The sequence below is a fragment of the Panthera uncia genome (assembly GCF_023721935.1).
Source record: "Panthera uncia isolate 11264 chromosome A3 unlocalized genomic scaffold, Puncia_PCG_1.0 HiC_scaffold_11, whole genome shotgun sequence".
Classification (NCBI taxonomy): domain Eukaryota; kingdom Metazoa; phylum Chordata; class Mammalia; order Carnivora; family Felidae; genus Panthera; species Panthera uncia.
This window is the reverse complement of record NW_026057578.1, coordinates 30,602,863-30,616,589: the sequence shown is the minus strand read 5'-3', so window position 1 is coordinate 30,616,589 and position 13,727 is coordinate 30,602,863. Positions and strand designations below refer to the sequence as shown.

General features: G+C 40.9%; 1 protein-coding gene across 3 annotated transcripts in view; it reads left to right on the top strand.

The window, feature by feature from the left end:
• SLC23A2 (solute carrier family 23 member 2) overlaps positions 1-13,727 on the top strand; it is a 133,783-nt gene that overhangs the window by 13,726 nt on the left and 106,330 nt on the right. For 2 of the 3 annotated variants that reach the window (XM_049651096.1, XM_049651095.1), the window contains exon 1: positions 6,397-12,866. The gene's annotated coding sequence lies outside the window, so the exon portion shown is untranslated. Of the gene's footprint in view, positions 1-6,396; positions 12,867-13,727 lie in introns of those variants that run through there. The other variant, XM_049651097.1, reaches the window with a different exon arrangement.

Below are 13,727 nucleotides of genomic sequence, written 5' to 3'. Positions count from 1 at the left end.
TGGGTCATTAGAAGATACAGGCACATCCAGTCTGAAGGGAAGCACGGTACTTGTTCACGCACTAAGGCACCGTTTATTAGGGGAAAATGGAACCGTTTGTGTTAGCTGAGCTTGACTTATTACCACTGATAATTGTCATTGGGCTGTGTTTTTAATTTGGTCATTTTGCCAGGAACATAGATCAGACATTGCTCCTTAGATCTTTGGGTAATTAGGAAGATTGGCAAGCCTCCATTCTTCTTGAATGAAGTCATTATTATCCTATTTGTAATATGGGATTAAATATGTTAAGTGAAAGGCATTTTTAATTTTTTTTAAAGACAGTTGCAACTTAAGCATGTGGGCAAAATTATCTTGTTTTGTATGTGTATTCTTGAATTTCAAGCCTTTTTTTTTTTTTCCCCCCTAATCACAAATACATGTTCATTAGTAATGTGAAACAGAAAAGCATAAAGAAATAAGACCTCGAGGCGCCTGGGTGGCTCAGTCAGTTGAGCGTCCGACTTCGGCTCAGGTCATGATCTCACGGTCCGTGAGTTCGAGCCCCGCTTCGGGCTCTGTGCTGATGGCTCAGAGCCTGGAGCCTGTTTCAGATTCTGTGTCTCACTCTCTCTCTGCCCCTCCCCTGTTCATGCTGTGTCTCTCTCTGTCTCAAAAATAACTAAACGTTAAAGAAAAAAAGACCTCACATGCAATGTGACACCCAGGGAGGATCACCGTTAATATTTAGGGAGAGTATTTAGACTGCCTGGTTTACCACATAAGTGTAGTTTTTATATAAAAATGGGGTATGTTCTGACCTCCCCCCCCGCCCCCCCCACCTTAGTAATAGAGCATGGCTGTTTTCCTGAATGGCTGTGTAGTGTTTTATTATAAAGCATTTTCTTGTCATCATTTAGTTAGCCAGCCCTTAAATATTGGGCATTTACTTGTTCTACAACTAAAGTGACTATAATTGTACTCACTAGGTATTTTCTTAGAACAGTGATTTTATTGGATATACATTTTTAAAGGGGTGGATGTCAAACATTTTAAAATGATTTTGACCAAAAACATCTAGCTGAAAATGAAGGCGAATATTTCTCTGATCTTGGAATGACGAGGGACTTCCTAAGCCTGAAAGTATTAGAAGCAATTGCAAAAAGATGTTAGATTTGACTTTAGAGAGATTAAAAAATAAATAAATAAATAAATCCTTTATTTCAAGTGACAGGAAAAAGCAGTCATTTATTTTTTTCTGGGGAAAATGTTTGCAACATGGCAAAGGGTTAATTAATGTCCTTAATTTGTTAAGGAGCTCTTACAAATGAATGAGAAAAAAAAGGAAGCCTACTGAAAAAGTGGACAAAAGGCACTTTACAGTTCATAAGAGAACTATAGATACATGGATCAAAGAAATCAAGATTGAAACCAGATGTCATTCTTTGCATGTCAAATTTGCAAACGTTAAAAAAAAAAATCTAGGACTGGCAAATGAAGTTAACATACAGTTTTCTTCTCTTGTGCTTTCTTTGTTAGCTTGTCAGTTTTCCCAGAAGGAGTTGGGAAGGTTTCCCATTTCCTATTTCTTTACCAGAAAGGATAGGATATAACTGGCCTGTGAATTTTGTATGAGCCTGGCACCTTTTTCAAGCCTAGGTCTTTGCTTTTTTAATTTTGTCTATTCGTTTACTGTTATTCAGGCTTAAAATTTTTTTTTTCCTAAAAAAATTGTCCATTTCATTTAGATTTTGGGGTACATACATGTGCTTCCTTTGTTAAGTCCTTTAAAAAATACAAATTCCATGTAGAAGCATGAAGGGTATGTAGTATCTTGTGTTGGCCCTTGCTTTCAGAAGATACTCGCTGTCCTGTTCCACAGGTATTTTAATTTTCATTGAAGTCGTTTTTTTCTTTTTTGAATTAGGTAGGTAGGTATTTGTCAGCTTTTTTGGCGTTTACTAAATTGACAAAATGATTTGGTTGCTTAGTTTCTGGCCTGTGAATGGTACTGGCCCCCAGGGCTATATCCTTCCTGCTTCTAAAGTATTAACATCCTTTTTTAAGGAAATGCTAAAATATAGAGATGACAGTTATACGAATATGGATGTTATTCCCCCTCCCCCAATTTTTTGGATTTTTTTTCCTCTGTGAAATCAAAGCCTGAAAATCATAGCATTTAGTACCTTTGCACGCCCCAATTAAGAATGTAGAGAAGCCCTGTGAATGTTTTCTTGTGCGTTCACAGTGGCCTTTGTGGGGGACAGTCAGGTGGTGCGTCATTGAGCTCCTAAGTGACGTTTCCTCTGAGCTGCTCACAGGGCTCCGGGCTTTGATCTCAGCCTTGTAACCTTGCGTGCAAAGGGCAGGTCTTCATGTCGAGTGTGGTGGCACACGAAGGGGAGGGGTGCTGGCTGGCGCCAGGACAGAAGTTCAAGGATGCGCCCTGATAACTCAGTCTTGTTTCTGTTCGGCTCCTCCTGCTTAATTCCCCTCTCAAAAATATATTTGTATTTTTCCAATGTTAAAACTTATGACCCAATTCTGTGTTTTGGTCTCTGATAGTCGTCCAGTGAAGTAGAAAGCCAGTCCTTCCAGACACTGGTTGTACTAATCAGCTTAAAAAATACTTTCCAAAAACAAATCTTCATGGGGTCATAGTACTTGGACTCACCCTTCTATAATTTTTCTCTTGATTTCCAGCTAAAGTGATTTTGTTAATTGCAGCTTTGCCCTCATGGAAACCTTTTTTTCTTACTTTTTTTTCTTTTATTTTTAGCGTTTTAAAGGATTTACAAAAGAAGCATACACGTGTTGGAAAATAATTCTAACTTGTCAGAATTGGATAAAGCAAATTTTGAAAGTCACACAGCCTTTTTTACCCCCTATACTTCAAGGCAGTTTGATCTTTATTCTTTCCAGCCCTTTCTTATGTCCACAAATATGTTCTGTATAATTACACTTTTAATAAAAATGGGATTATACTATACATATTGTGCAACTTGCATTTCTCAAAGGACAAAATATATAATTTCAGTTTAACCGAAAATAAGCTGTTCTTTTAAAGCTTTTCTTTTGTTACCTTTTTTCTGTTATTTCCATTCTTTCTCTTCTTGACTAATCTTCATTGATGGAAGTTGCCTTTGTGCTTCCCTTCTGACTCTAAATTTTTAATAAACATAGCTTAAAATAGATTTGTGGTTATGAAGATTTTATTTTGGGCAATAAATTACCTTGTTTTTCCTCTTTGAATGCAAAATGTTTTAGCAACAGAAAAATAACTTCTCCATTCATATTCTAATCAATTAAAATAAGTAGTAATTTTTTTGTTCCAAACAGCAAAAGACCAATGTTTAGTTTCTGAAATTAAAAAAATAGGATCACTGGAGGCTTATTGAAGGCTGGATGGTACAAGTCTGATGGCATTTGTGTTGCTTATCTACCTCTAGAAGATCAGTGATTGTGATGCTAACTTGCTCCAAAACAGACTGTGGAGTTGGAAGAGTCACAACATTCAAAAAAAAAAAAAAAATTGACTCACAGCTAACTTTTTCTCCCATCCAAGTACTAACCAGGCCCGACCCTGCTTAGCTTCCGAGATAAGACGAGATGGGGTGCGTTCAGGGTGGTATGTCCGTAGACACAGCTAACCTTTTCTAACAAAAAGAACTTGTTGGTATCTGGCTAAACTGTCATCACCTGTGTGGTTTTAGTTTTAAGTTTGTTTATTTTGAGAGAGGGAGTGGGGGGAGGCAGAGGAAGTGGGAGAGAATCCCAAGCAAGCTCCACATTGTCAGCACAGAGCCTGATGTCAAGGCTCGAACTCATGAACTGCGAGATCATGAGCTGAAATCGAGTCGGACGCTCAACCAACTCAGCCACCCAGGCACCCTTGTATTTTTCTTTATAATGGAGGGCCAGGCTGGTGACTGGTGCCTTGCCAGCTGTTTCAGAGATAGCTCCCCAGGTCAGGCTCTGGGTTCTTTTTTATTGTAATGCCTCTGCATAGGTACAAGAGTATAAAAAACACATTCATTTAATAAACAAGAAAATGAGTATCTGTGTACCTATTGATAACCCAGCCTAAAAAATGGAATGTGAGCCAGCTTTTTTATAAGCATCCTTCCGATGTATATTAATACATTTGTAAGACGCTTTAAAAGAAGGTGATTTTTAAGAAATCAAATTGTCTCTTCTGTTTTCCCTATTAAAAACAGCATCAGCAGTTTATTCTAGTGGCGGCACTGAAAGCAATGTAGAGTTATAAAGGTGAGGGCTCCGTTGTCATGGGTGTAATGGGCTCTGACCCCTACTGTCATCTATCTTAGAAGCTCCAGGACCCAGACCAGGCCTTTCCCTTCTTGGGTTCTTACTTGTAAAGTGTGGACCCAGTAGTTCGGAGGGTGGTTATGAAGATAATTGCGCAGGTATGATGTGTTAATCTTAAAAATAAAAGTTACTTTACCGGCAAAGATGGATATATTCTGGAATAACCAAGACTTGCAACTTTGGACATGCAAGCTATGCCCAGCAGATAAAGGAGGAGCAGGTTATTTTACAGAGAAACAAGAGGAAGGTGGGAGTTGTTTTGAAAAATCCATTGGAGAAAAGTGGGAATCCAGGGTCATAAGGGTTTGTCATTGTCTGAGTCCCAGGGGGGTGGTTATTTTATTTATTTATTTTTTTATGGGAGATGCAGTGTACATCTTTCCCTGTTGGGGTCTGTTATTGATGATTCTTTCCTGTTGAGATTCTTCTGTTGGGGGCTGTAATTGACAGTTCTTCCTGCAATTGACATTCAGTGGTACTGGCTCCCTTTCTAGCCTCCTGACTCCACTTTATTGAGTTTCCCTTTATAAATTTTCACATTTTCCCCCTTTTGATCATGATCTTTCTCCAAAAGCATTGCTGATCAAGAGTCTGATTTTTCTAATTCTTTTGTCCCTCAGTTCTAGGAAAGACCTTTCCTGGGTATAATGTCCCACACTGGGGGGAAATTATTTGGATTGGAAATCTGAGGTCACATTTGAGTAATGAGGAGGAGCAGGGAGAACAATCAGGTACCTCCTACTTCTAGTCCATATTTAGCACGATTGTAAGTGTTGGAGATCATCTCTTCTTGGGTACGTTGTTAGAAAAGTTTGACAGGCAGCAAGTATGGAATCAAAAGTAACGTGACAATTCCAAATTGTGTGGTGGTTCTAAAACAGGATCCTAGATCTGAAAGTAGCCAACTAAAAATATTCATTGGCACTCATTCCAGTTTAGGGGAGAAAAGATCCCCCTCCAGAGGCAAACCCAGAGTCCTGTATGCAGATGAGGAGTCACCCGTTGAGCAGTCATGAAAGCAGAATAGTGAGAATCTGAGAATTAACCGAGTACATTTGGGAAGATACAGTGCAGGTATAAGCATGAAGCAGCAGTTGGTGGGCTTTTTGCAAAACAACAAAACTTCAAAGACATTTTAAAACAATATTGTTATCTCAAGAAAACTGTTCTAACCAAATGTGTCAATAGTACAGTAAAACTGAAATTCAGAAACCACGAGTTTTGGAAAAGAATCCAGAGTCGGTTAACAATAGTCCAAATGAAAAAGAGAGACTTTGTATCCTGAGCCTTCTAACAGACCTGGCTTCTTGAGGAAGCTGTCTCCTCAGATGTTGTCTGCTTCAATACAGGGAAATCTTTACTTTCAGGTCATCAGATGGTGTGTAGGTCCACTCAGAGTTTGCTTTCTTTAGACATGTCCATGAATCTAAGAGTCTATTCCCTGGAGTTTGGCAGCACAAGGGTTGGTTAGCAGTACGTAAGAGGGGCCTTTCCAGTGAAGTTGAAGAGACTCTTTCTGGAGGTGTCTTTTCTAATAGATAAAATCTCTAGTTGCAAGGTGCGATGCTTTTCTCTTTTTTTTTTAAATTTTGATTATAAAAATTATAAATTTTTTTTATATTATAAAAAATTTATAGTATAAAAATTATAAATATTTATTTATTTATTTTGAGAGAGAATGTGAGCAAAGGAGGGGCAGAGAGGGAGAATCCCAAGCAGGCTCCCCACTGGCAGCACAGAGCCTGATGTGGGGATCTAACTCACAAACTGTGAGATCATCACCTGAGCTGAGACCAAGATTCGAATGCCTAACTGAGCCACCCAGGCATTAAGGTGTGATACTTGTCTTCATCTCTCAAGAGTGCATGGTGCAATTGCTCTATCAATCTTCTGGTTATTTTTAGTAGGAGCAGTTAGGCCTTTACAATATTGAAGTATATCTTTTTTGTGTCTGTGTTTATTTTTGAGAGACAGAGAGAGAGGGAGAGAGAGGGACAGAGAGGGACAGAGTGCGAGGGAGGGAGGGAGGAGACACAGAATCCGAAGCAGGATCCAGGCTCTGAGCTGACAGGCTCTGAGCTGTCAGCTCAGAGCCAGACACAGGGCTTGAACTCACAAACTGTAAGATCATGACTTGAGCCAAAGTCGCACACTAAACTGACTGAGCCACCCAGGCGTCCCCGAAGTGTATCTTTATTAATTGTGGGTCAAAGGAGTCAGGGGCCAAGTGCATTGGATCTTCTCTATCTCAAAGGGTAAAAGTCTGTGAGTTCCGAAGGGGTGAATCTGAGTTAAGAACGGCCAGTGGGAATGCTTTAGGCCAAGATGATATGGGAGGTCTCTATAAACTTTGCTGATTGAGTCTTAATAGTGTCCTTAGTGCATTTGACCAACCTGAGGATTGAGAATGGTATTGCCCAGTGAGTATTGTAAAACTGGTGAAACAGTGCAGACTTATTCAAGCACCTGGTAAAATGGGTTCCTTGAGGACTATGAAGTTAAAGAGGGCTTCTCCACATTGGTATAATTTTTTCTTTAATCTTTTTTTTTACATTTATTTATTTTTGAGAGACAGAGCACGAGTGGGGGAGGGGCAGAGAGAGAAGACACAGAATCCGAAGCAGGCTCCAGGCTCTGAGCAAGCTGTCAGCACAGAGCCTGATGGAGGGCTTGAACCCACGGAACATGAGATCATGACCTGAGCCGAAGTTGTACACTCAACCGACCGAGCTACCTAGGTGTCCCGTTATAATTTTTTCTAGCAAAATTTTATCTACACAAGTAGCAGTGGTCTGTCTACAAGAGAGCTTTGGTCCAGTGAGAAGACCTACAAACCATTACTAAAACATACTTAAATCCATGAGATGGGGGTAGCTGTATGAAATACATTTACCGGAACTTGAATTAGGTAATTTAAAATGAGCGGTGTGAGCACTTTTTTCTGCGTTGTGTTTTGGATGCATGGGACAAGTGGGATAGACACTTTTGTAGCTTTATTTCCCCACCAATATTGGTCCATGAATTCGGCCAGATTATTTGGTCTAACCCACAGTTCTTTTTATCAAACCAACAGTGATTAGGTTCCCAGTATTTTTCCTTTTCTGGAGCCAGTTACTGGGCATTTCTGGTCCGTTTTCAAAATCTTCACTTGGGAGAATATCCCTTTGGACTGTGACAGAGGTTTGGCTCTTGATTGCTTTGAGAGCAGTGCTTTGGTGGAAATATCAGCGAGGTGGTTTCCTTTGGCCTCCAGAGAGTGGAGTCTAGAATGCTGAGGAACTTTAATAAAAGAGTATCTGGCCAAAGTGTGGCATTTGATAAAATTTGGACATAGGAACCATTTAGAATTTTATCCCCATTGGAGGTGAGAGCACCTCATTGTTGGGTACCATTCCAGAGTCCTGAGCTACCTCAAAGGTATATCAGCTATGGGTATAAATGTTTTGTGGTTTTACCTTTGGCCAAGGTACAAGTATAGAACTTGGCCTGTTGGGCCGAGATAGCGAAAGGTAAAAGTGCTGCCTCGGTGGCTTCAAAAGGAGTCACGCTAGCATTCCCAGCACAGGATTTGCCATTTTCATCCTTTAAGTAAGAACCATCGGGACACCATGAAAAATCTGCATCGGTTAGAGGAGGTTCCTATAAACAGTCACAGGGAGTCAAGAGGTGATCTGTCCATCTGAAGCAGTTGTGAGTGGTCTCTGCCAGGGAGGAGGGAGAATAGCAGGGTTAAGGTTCTCGCAGTGAGGAGGAGTTATATGAGGAACAGTTAGGGGGATCTCCTGGGTGAGTGCAGTGGTGAGGATTTAGGGGGGCTTCTCTGTACGCGGCACAAGTGTGCTTAGAGGGAGGCCTGTGACCCTTCACGGGCCTTAACTAGAAGGGCAGTGGCAGGAATGGCCCTGAGGCAAGGAGGGAGATCCCTGGCCATGGGCTGCTCCAGTGCTTGGTTCTAAGACCCCAAGGGTCAGTGATGGTCCCCCATGTTTTTGGGCAAGTACTCCAACGGCATTTTCTTCCCTCTCACAAACAATGAGAAAAGGGGAGTTGATAATTAGGATCTCTGAGGGCAAGAGGCTTTATTAGACTTTTCTTTATGAAGTCTCCGAAGCTAGGTCTTCTCAGTCTTTCCAAATGACGCAGTCAGGTTTGTCAGTTTTTAGTAAAGCCTATAGAGCTTGAGCTGTAAGAGAGAAGTTTGGAATCCCAATTTCGACAGTAGACAGCCAGTCCAAGAAAACTTTGTAATTGGCATTTAGTTGTAGGTTTTGGGAAGTTCAGGATGCCATGAAAGCTACCTGGATCTAAGTGTAGGCCTTGTTCTGAAATCAGGTGCCCTCAGATGAACTTTAGCTTGAGCAAACTGTAATTTTTCTTTAAAGACTTTGTCCTTTTAAGGCCAAAAGTTTTAACAGGTGAATGCTGTCTCCTGTGAAGAGGTTTGAGAAAGGGAGCAGAGAAGCAAATCATCTACATGTTGTAACCAACCAGAGCCTGCAGAAGATTTTATATCTTCCAAATCAGCTTTAAAGGTTTGTAAAAAGTTAAGAAGGACTCTCTCTGTAACTCTGGAGCATTACTGTCCAGGTATAGTACTGTTCTTCCCAAATGAAAGCAAAAAGACAATGGTTATCCCTGTCAACTGGATAGTAAAAGTGCACTGTATAGAACAATTATAGTGAAAACTTTGCTTTCAGTGGGGATGGATGTCAGTGTGTGGGGGTTAGGAACAATGGGGTGCCAAGGAATAGTGTTATTTATTGCTCTGAGGTCCTGGACTAACCTCCATCCTGAGCCACTGGGTCTTCTGACAGATAAAATGGGGGTATCACAGGGACTAGTGCAGGGGATAAAAAGGCCCTGAGTCTCTGGTCTCCTATTATGGGCTTGATGTCTTAAAGGGCTTTTTTACTTATAGGGTATTAGCTCTGGGGAGAGGTGTTGAGGGATCTGTTTGAATCTTGATGGGGGGTGCACTGTGAATTCTGCCAGTATCAGTTGGGGAATCTGCCCATAAAGAGGATGGTAGCTGATCTAATAGGGATAAATGATCAGTGTCCCCAGACTCTATTATAGTGCCATCAGGGATGTTGAAGGGTCATTTAATTCATGTGGTTGGCGATTTTGATTCTATAATTATTTCTTTTTTCTGGGAGAAATTCTGGCATGATACTTTCCTAAGAAATCTTGGCCCAGTAAATGAATGGGGTAGAGAAACTTAAGGAGGTGAGAATGGGAATCTCAACAGGCCTAAACAAATGGGAGCAGGTGCAGAGACAGGAACCTGTTGAGGTTTATGAGAGACCCCCTCTATTTGAATTGTTTTCATGCTCTGAGACAGGACCTGCTTTATAGGAGTGGTGTTGAGCCCCGAGAATGCAGCTCTGGGGTCACCAAGACAAAGAGATTCATTCTCAGTCGGGAGAGTATTTTTTCCAAGCCAGTTAACGGGGAGAAGTGGGAAGAGCCCTTGTAGGTCCTCAGAGTCCCATCACTGGGAATTAGGAGGACAGTGGAAAGGCTGGCTAGAGGGCTGAAGGCTTCTGGAATGCTTATGTTTGTAACAGTCTTTTTTTTTTTTCTAGTGCCCTGGCCCTTTGCAGTGATAGCAGAAAGCCAGGGGGTTTTGTTCTGTTTAGGGACCTTCATTTGCCAGAGTTGAAAACTGAGAATATTAGTGGTCTTTCTTTGAGTTGACTCCTCTAGCATGTGGGTGAGCTGGTTTGCCAAGCTAGCTAATTCTGGAGTGGGCACAGTTTCCCATTCCATGCTGGTCCTTTAACCAGAAGATCCTGGTTCAGCCTGTTAGTAAATGCAGTTAATGCTACCCATTTGGATTCAGCCTCTAAAGGAAGACCAGAATCTTTTTGAAAGATCATTTGGAGTTGATTATAATGGTCGTGAACAGGTTGATCGGGCTTTTTTGTGAAGCCTGAATTTTGTTCCAATCAACAGTCTTAGGAATCTACTGTAATTGCTCAATGGAGATTTCCAGTGAGTGTTCTAGCATCTTGCCAAAAGTTAGGGTTAATTCTCTGAATCCTTTAGGCTGTTCTTATGGGATTAGTTTCATCCCGTGTTAGGCCTGGTCCTCACCAACAAGCACATGGCCTGACTGATACAGATCTGAGAAAGCAGGGTGGTTAAGTTGGAGTAACTATGTTAAATTCTCCAGCAAACGTGGGTCCTGAGTCACTTTCGGAAACTCTTCAACTCTGGCTCGCAGTTTGGCCTTGGTCCAGGGAACATAAGAAGTTTGGGGTTTATTCAGATCCAGAAGACTTAATTTTAAAGGAGCAGTTTTCTTAGATTCAGGAAAGAAGGGAGTGGGGAGAGGTTCAGAGAAAAAAGTTAAGTGAAGGTGGGGACTGAACACAAGACAGCTGCTGTACATCCTGAGACCTAGAAGACAGGAAGGGAAGAAAGAGGCCTCAGGAGCCCTTTCTTCCCTTTGTTTGTCTCTGTTAGTCTAGAAATTGTATTTTGCAGAGAGGCAATTTTAGATTCCTTATAGCTTCAGAATTCCGAAGCTTCACAATCCCAAAGTAGGCATCCCATTCAGTTTTGACAATTTTAGAGCCATGGCTATCCAATTTACTTTTTTTTTTTTTTTAATGTTTGTTTATTTTTGAGAAAGAGACACACACAGTGTGTGAGCAGGGGAGGGTCAGAGAGAGAGGGAGACACAATTAGAAGCAGGCTCCAGGCTCCGGGCTATCAGCACAGAGCCCGTCGAGGTGCTCAAACTCACAAACTGTGATATCATGACCTGAGCCGAAGTCAGTCACTTAACTGACTGACTGAGCCACTCAGGCGGCGCTGTCCAATTTACTTTTGATGAAGAGTAAGTTTGGAGAGATGGCGAGTTCCTTGCAATGGCCATTGGAGTTTTAAACTACTGTGTGTGTGAAGAGGAACTGACCAGGGTGCCAGAAGAGGGGTCACCCTCAAAACATCTTGATGACTGGGATCCCACTTCTTAGCGGTTTATTTTGTCTGTCTTTTCTAGAGCAGGAAAGAAAGATTCCTAAACGGTATGATCAATCTGGTTCTAAAAGGAATCCGAGCAAAGGCCAGCTCTGTTCCGGTAGGCACAGCCCTGTTCGTGAGAAGTTGGGCCAAGGACTAGCAGTTTTATTAGGAATGGCCTAGTTCTTAAGAGGAGTTGGACCAAAGGCCAAACGAGTGTTCTTATAAAGGACCAAGCCTTAAAACAGATTCTGAATAATTCCTGGAGAGCTTAAAACACAAGAGTGGAGCTCAAAATCCAGAAGAAAAATTTTAGGGTGGGCAAGAAAGCAGTGAGCTCTGTGGGTATGGGTGCATATTTGCTCACTAGCCTTGGATTTGTTGGTGGTCTTCTGGATCCCATCAAATAATGTTAACCTTAAAAAGAAGTTATTTTAGGGGCACCTTTGTGGCTCGGTCGGTTAAGCATCCGACTGTTGATCTCAGTTCAGGTCATTATCTCACGGTTCGTGGGTTCAAGCCCTGTGTTGGGCTCTGCGCTGACAGCCTTGGGATTCTCTCCTTCTCTGTCTTCCCCTCCCCTGCTTTCTCTCTCTCTAAATATAAATAAATTTAAAAATAAATCTTAAAAAAAAAAAGTTATTTTACCAACAAAAATGGGTTTATTTGGGAGTAACCAAGAATTACAACTCCTGGGCATTAAGCTATAACAAAGCCATAGGCAAGTCCAACAAAGAAGAAGGTTATCTTACGGAGAAGGAGAAAATTGGGAGGGGTTGTTTTGAACAAAGCCCATTGGAGGAGAATACTAATTCAGGCTAATGGTTTGCCATTGGCTGAGTTGCAAGGGTAGCCAGTTTCTTGTAGAGCTGCAGTCTATATCTTTCTCTGTCGAGGCCTGTAATTGATGATTCTTTCCTGTAGAGATTCTTCTGTTGGGGTCTGTGATGACAATTTCCTGTAATTGACCGATTGGTAGTGGCTTCCCTCTTCTAGCTTCCCTTAGTCTCTTCCCCACTGAACTTTAGTGAGGCTTCCCTTTATTAATTTTAAGAAGTGTGTAGTACAGTGCTTGGCACATATTGAATACTAGAGAAGTTTTTTTGTCTTTTTTTTTTTTTTTTTTTTTTTTTGTAAATTGAGATCTTATTCTAGGGAATATGGAGTTTAAAAGGAAAAAACCCCCAACTAAGTACAAAATTGCTTTTTCCAGATACTCTAAAATACCATCTCCCAACACATTTTGTGCAAATGGAGAGCCAATTTTGAAGGGATTGAAGGTGCAGCTTGTGCTTCTGCCTGGGGATGGGCTGGGGACTCCTAGATGCTCCTTAAGAATGAGGGAGCAACAGAGCAAGTTCTAGGATTGGGCAGAGCTGAATGAGAAGTAGATTCCATTCATGCAGAGTGCCTCCTGCTAGGTTTATTATTACTCTGTTTTTATTGATCATCTGTTTTTCTCTAGCTAGGTCTTGACTCTGCCAACCGGGATCCTCCTGTGGTTTCGAGCTTGGAATTCAGCACCAGGAAATGTAGCTCAGCGGCTTGAAACGGAAAGCATATGGACAGGTTCACGTCACGGCATTTAGGTGCGTCTGAAACCTAATCTTTTTCGTTCTGCATTTCATGATGCAGTTGTGCTGACAGCCCTTTAGTGTTAGAATTCATTTGTGCTTGACCTCGCCCTTTGTACATGTCGCCAAAGGTCTAAATGCAATCCTGGGAATAATTGTTTGGTTAATGCTAATGATAAGGTAATGGGCTGTTGTAGGCCAAATTCCTTGTTAAGTAGATTAAAGTAGAAAATAGGCAAAGTCTTGCCATGTACAGGTAATGAAGTAAGTATTTTCTTTTTCCTTTACATGCTTTTGGCTTTTTTAAATCAGCAAACTTTTGAATACCTATTGCCTTTGAGGCTCCATGTCTGGGTCACAGGTCTGAACCCCGGGGGTAAAGAGATTGAAGACGTGTTCCTTCTTTTTCAAGCATTCTTCAATTTAAGTAGTGAGACTAAATAAGCACATTTACACTGCATTTCCTCCCATGCTCCTCTCCTGTCCCAAGGCTTGATGGGTATTTTGGTTATTTAAAATTTTTTGCTATTGCAAACAATATTGCAGTGAAATTTCTTGCACCTATTTCAGGGACAATACCCATAAGTAAATTTTTAACAGTAAAATTGTTGAGTACAGTGCTTACGAATTTTTACTTTTTTAATTTTGACAAATTGTCCCGTAGGGAAGCTACAAGAATTTATACTCCTAATAAACATTCTCGCAAACAGGTTGTCTTGTCAAAACTAAATGTATTCAGTATGGTGGGTATAGAAAGTTATGTCAGTGGTACTTTTATTTACTATTAATTTACAAACAGTGACATTCATTATTTAGGTATACATTTATAAGAGCTTTTATAAATGCTGAAAGGGAATCATTTCTTTTTAAAAAAAA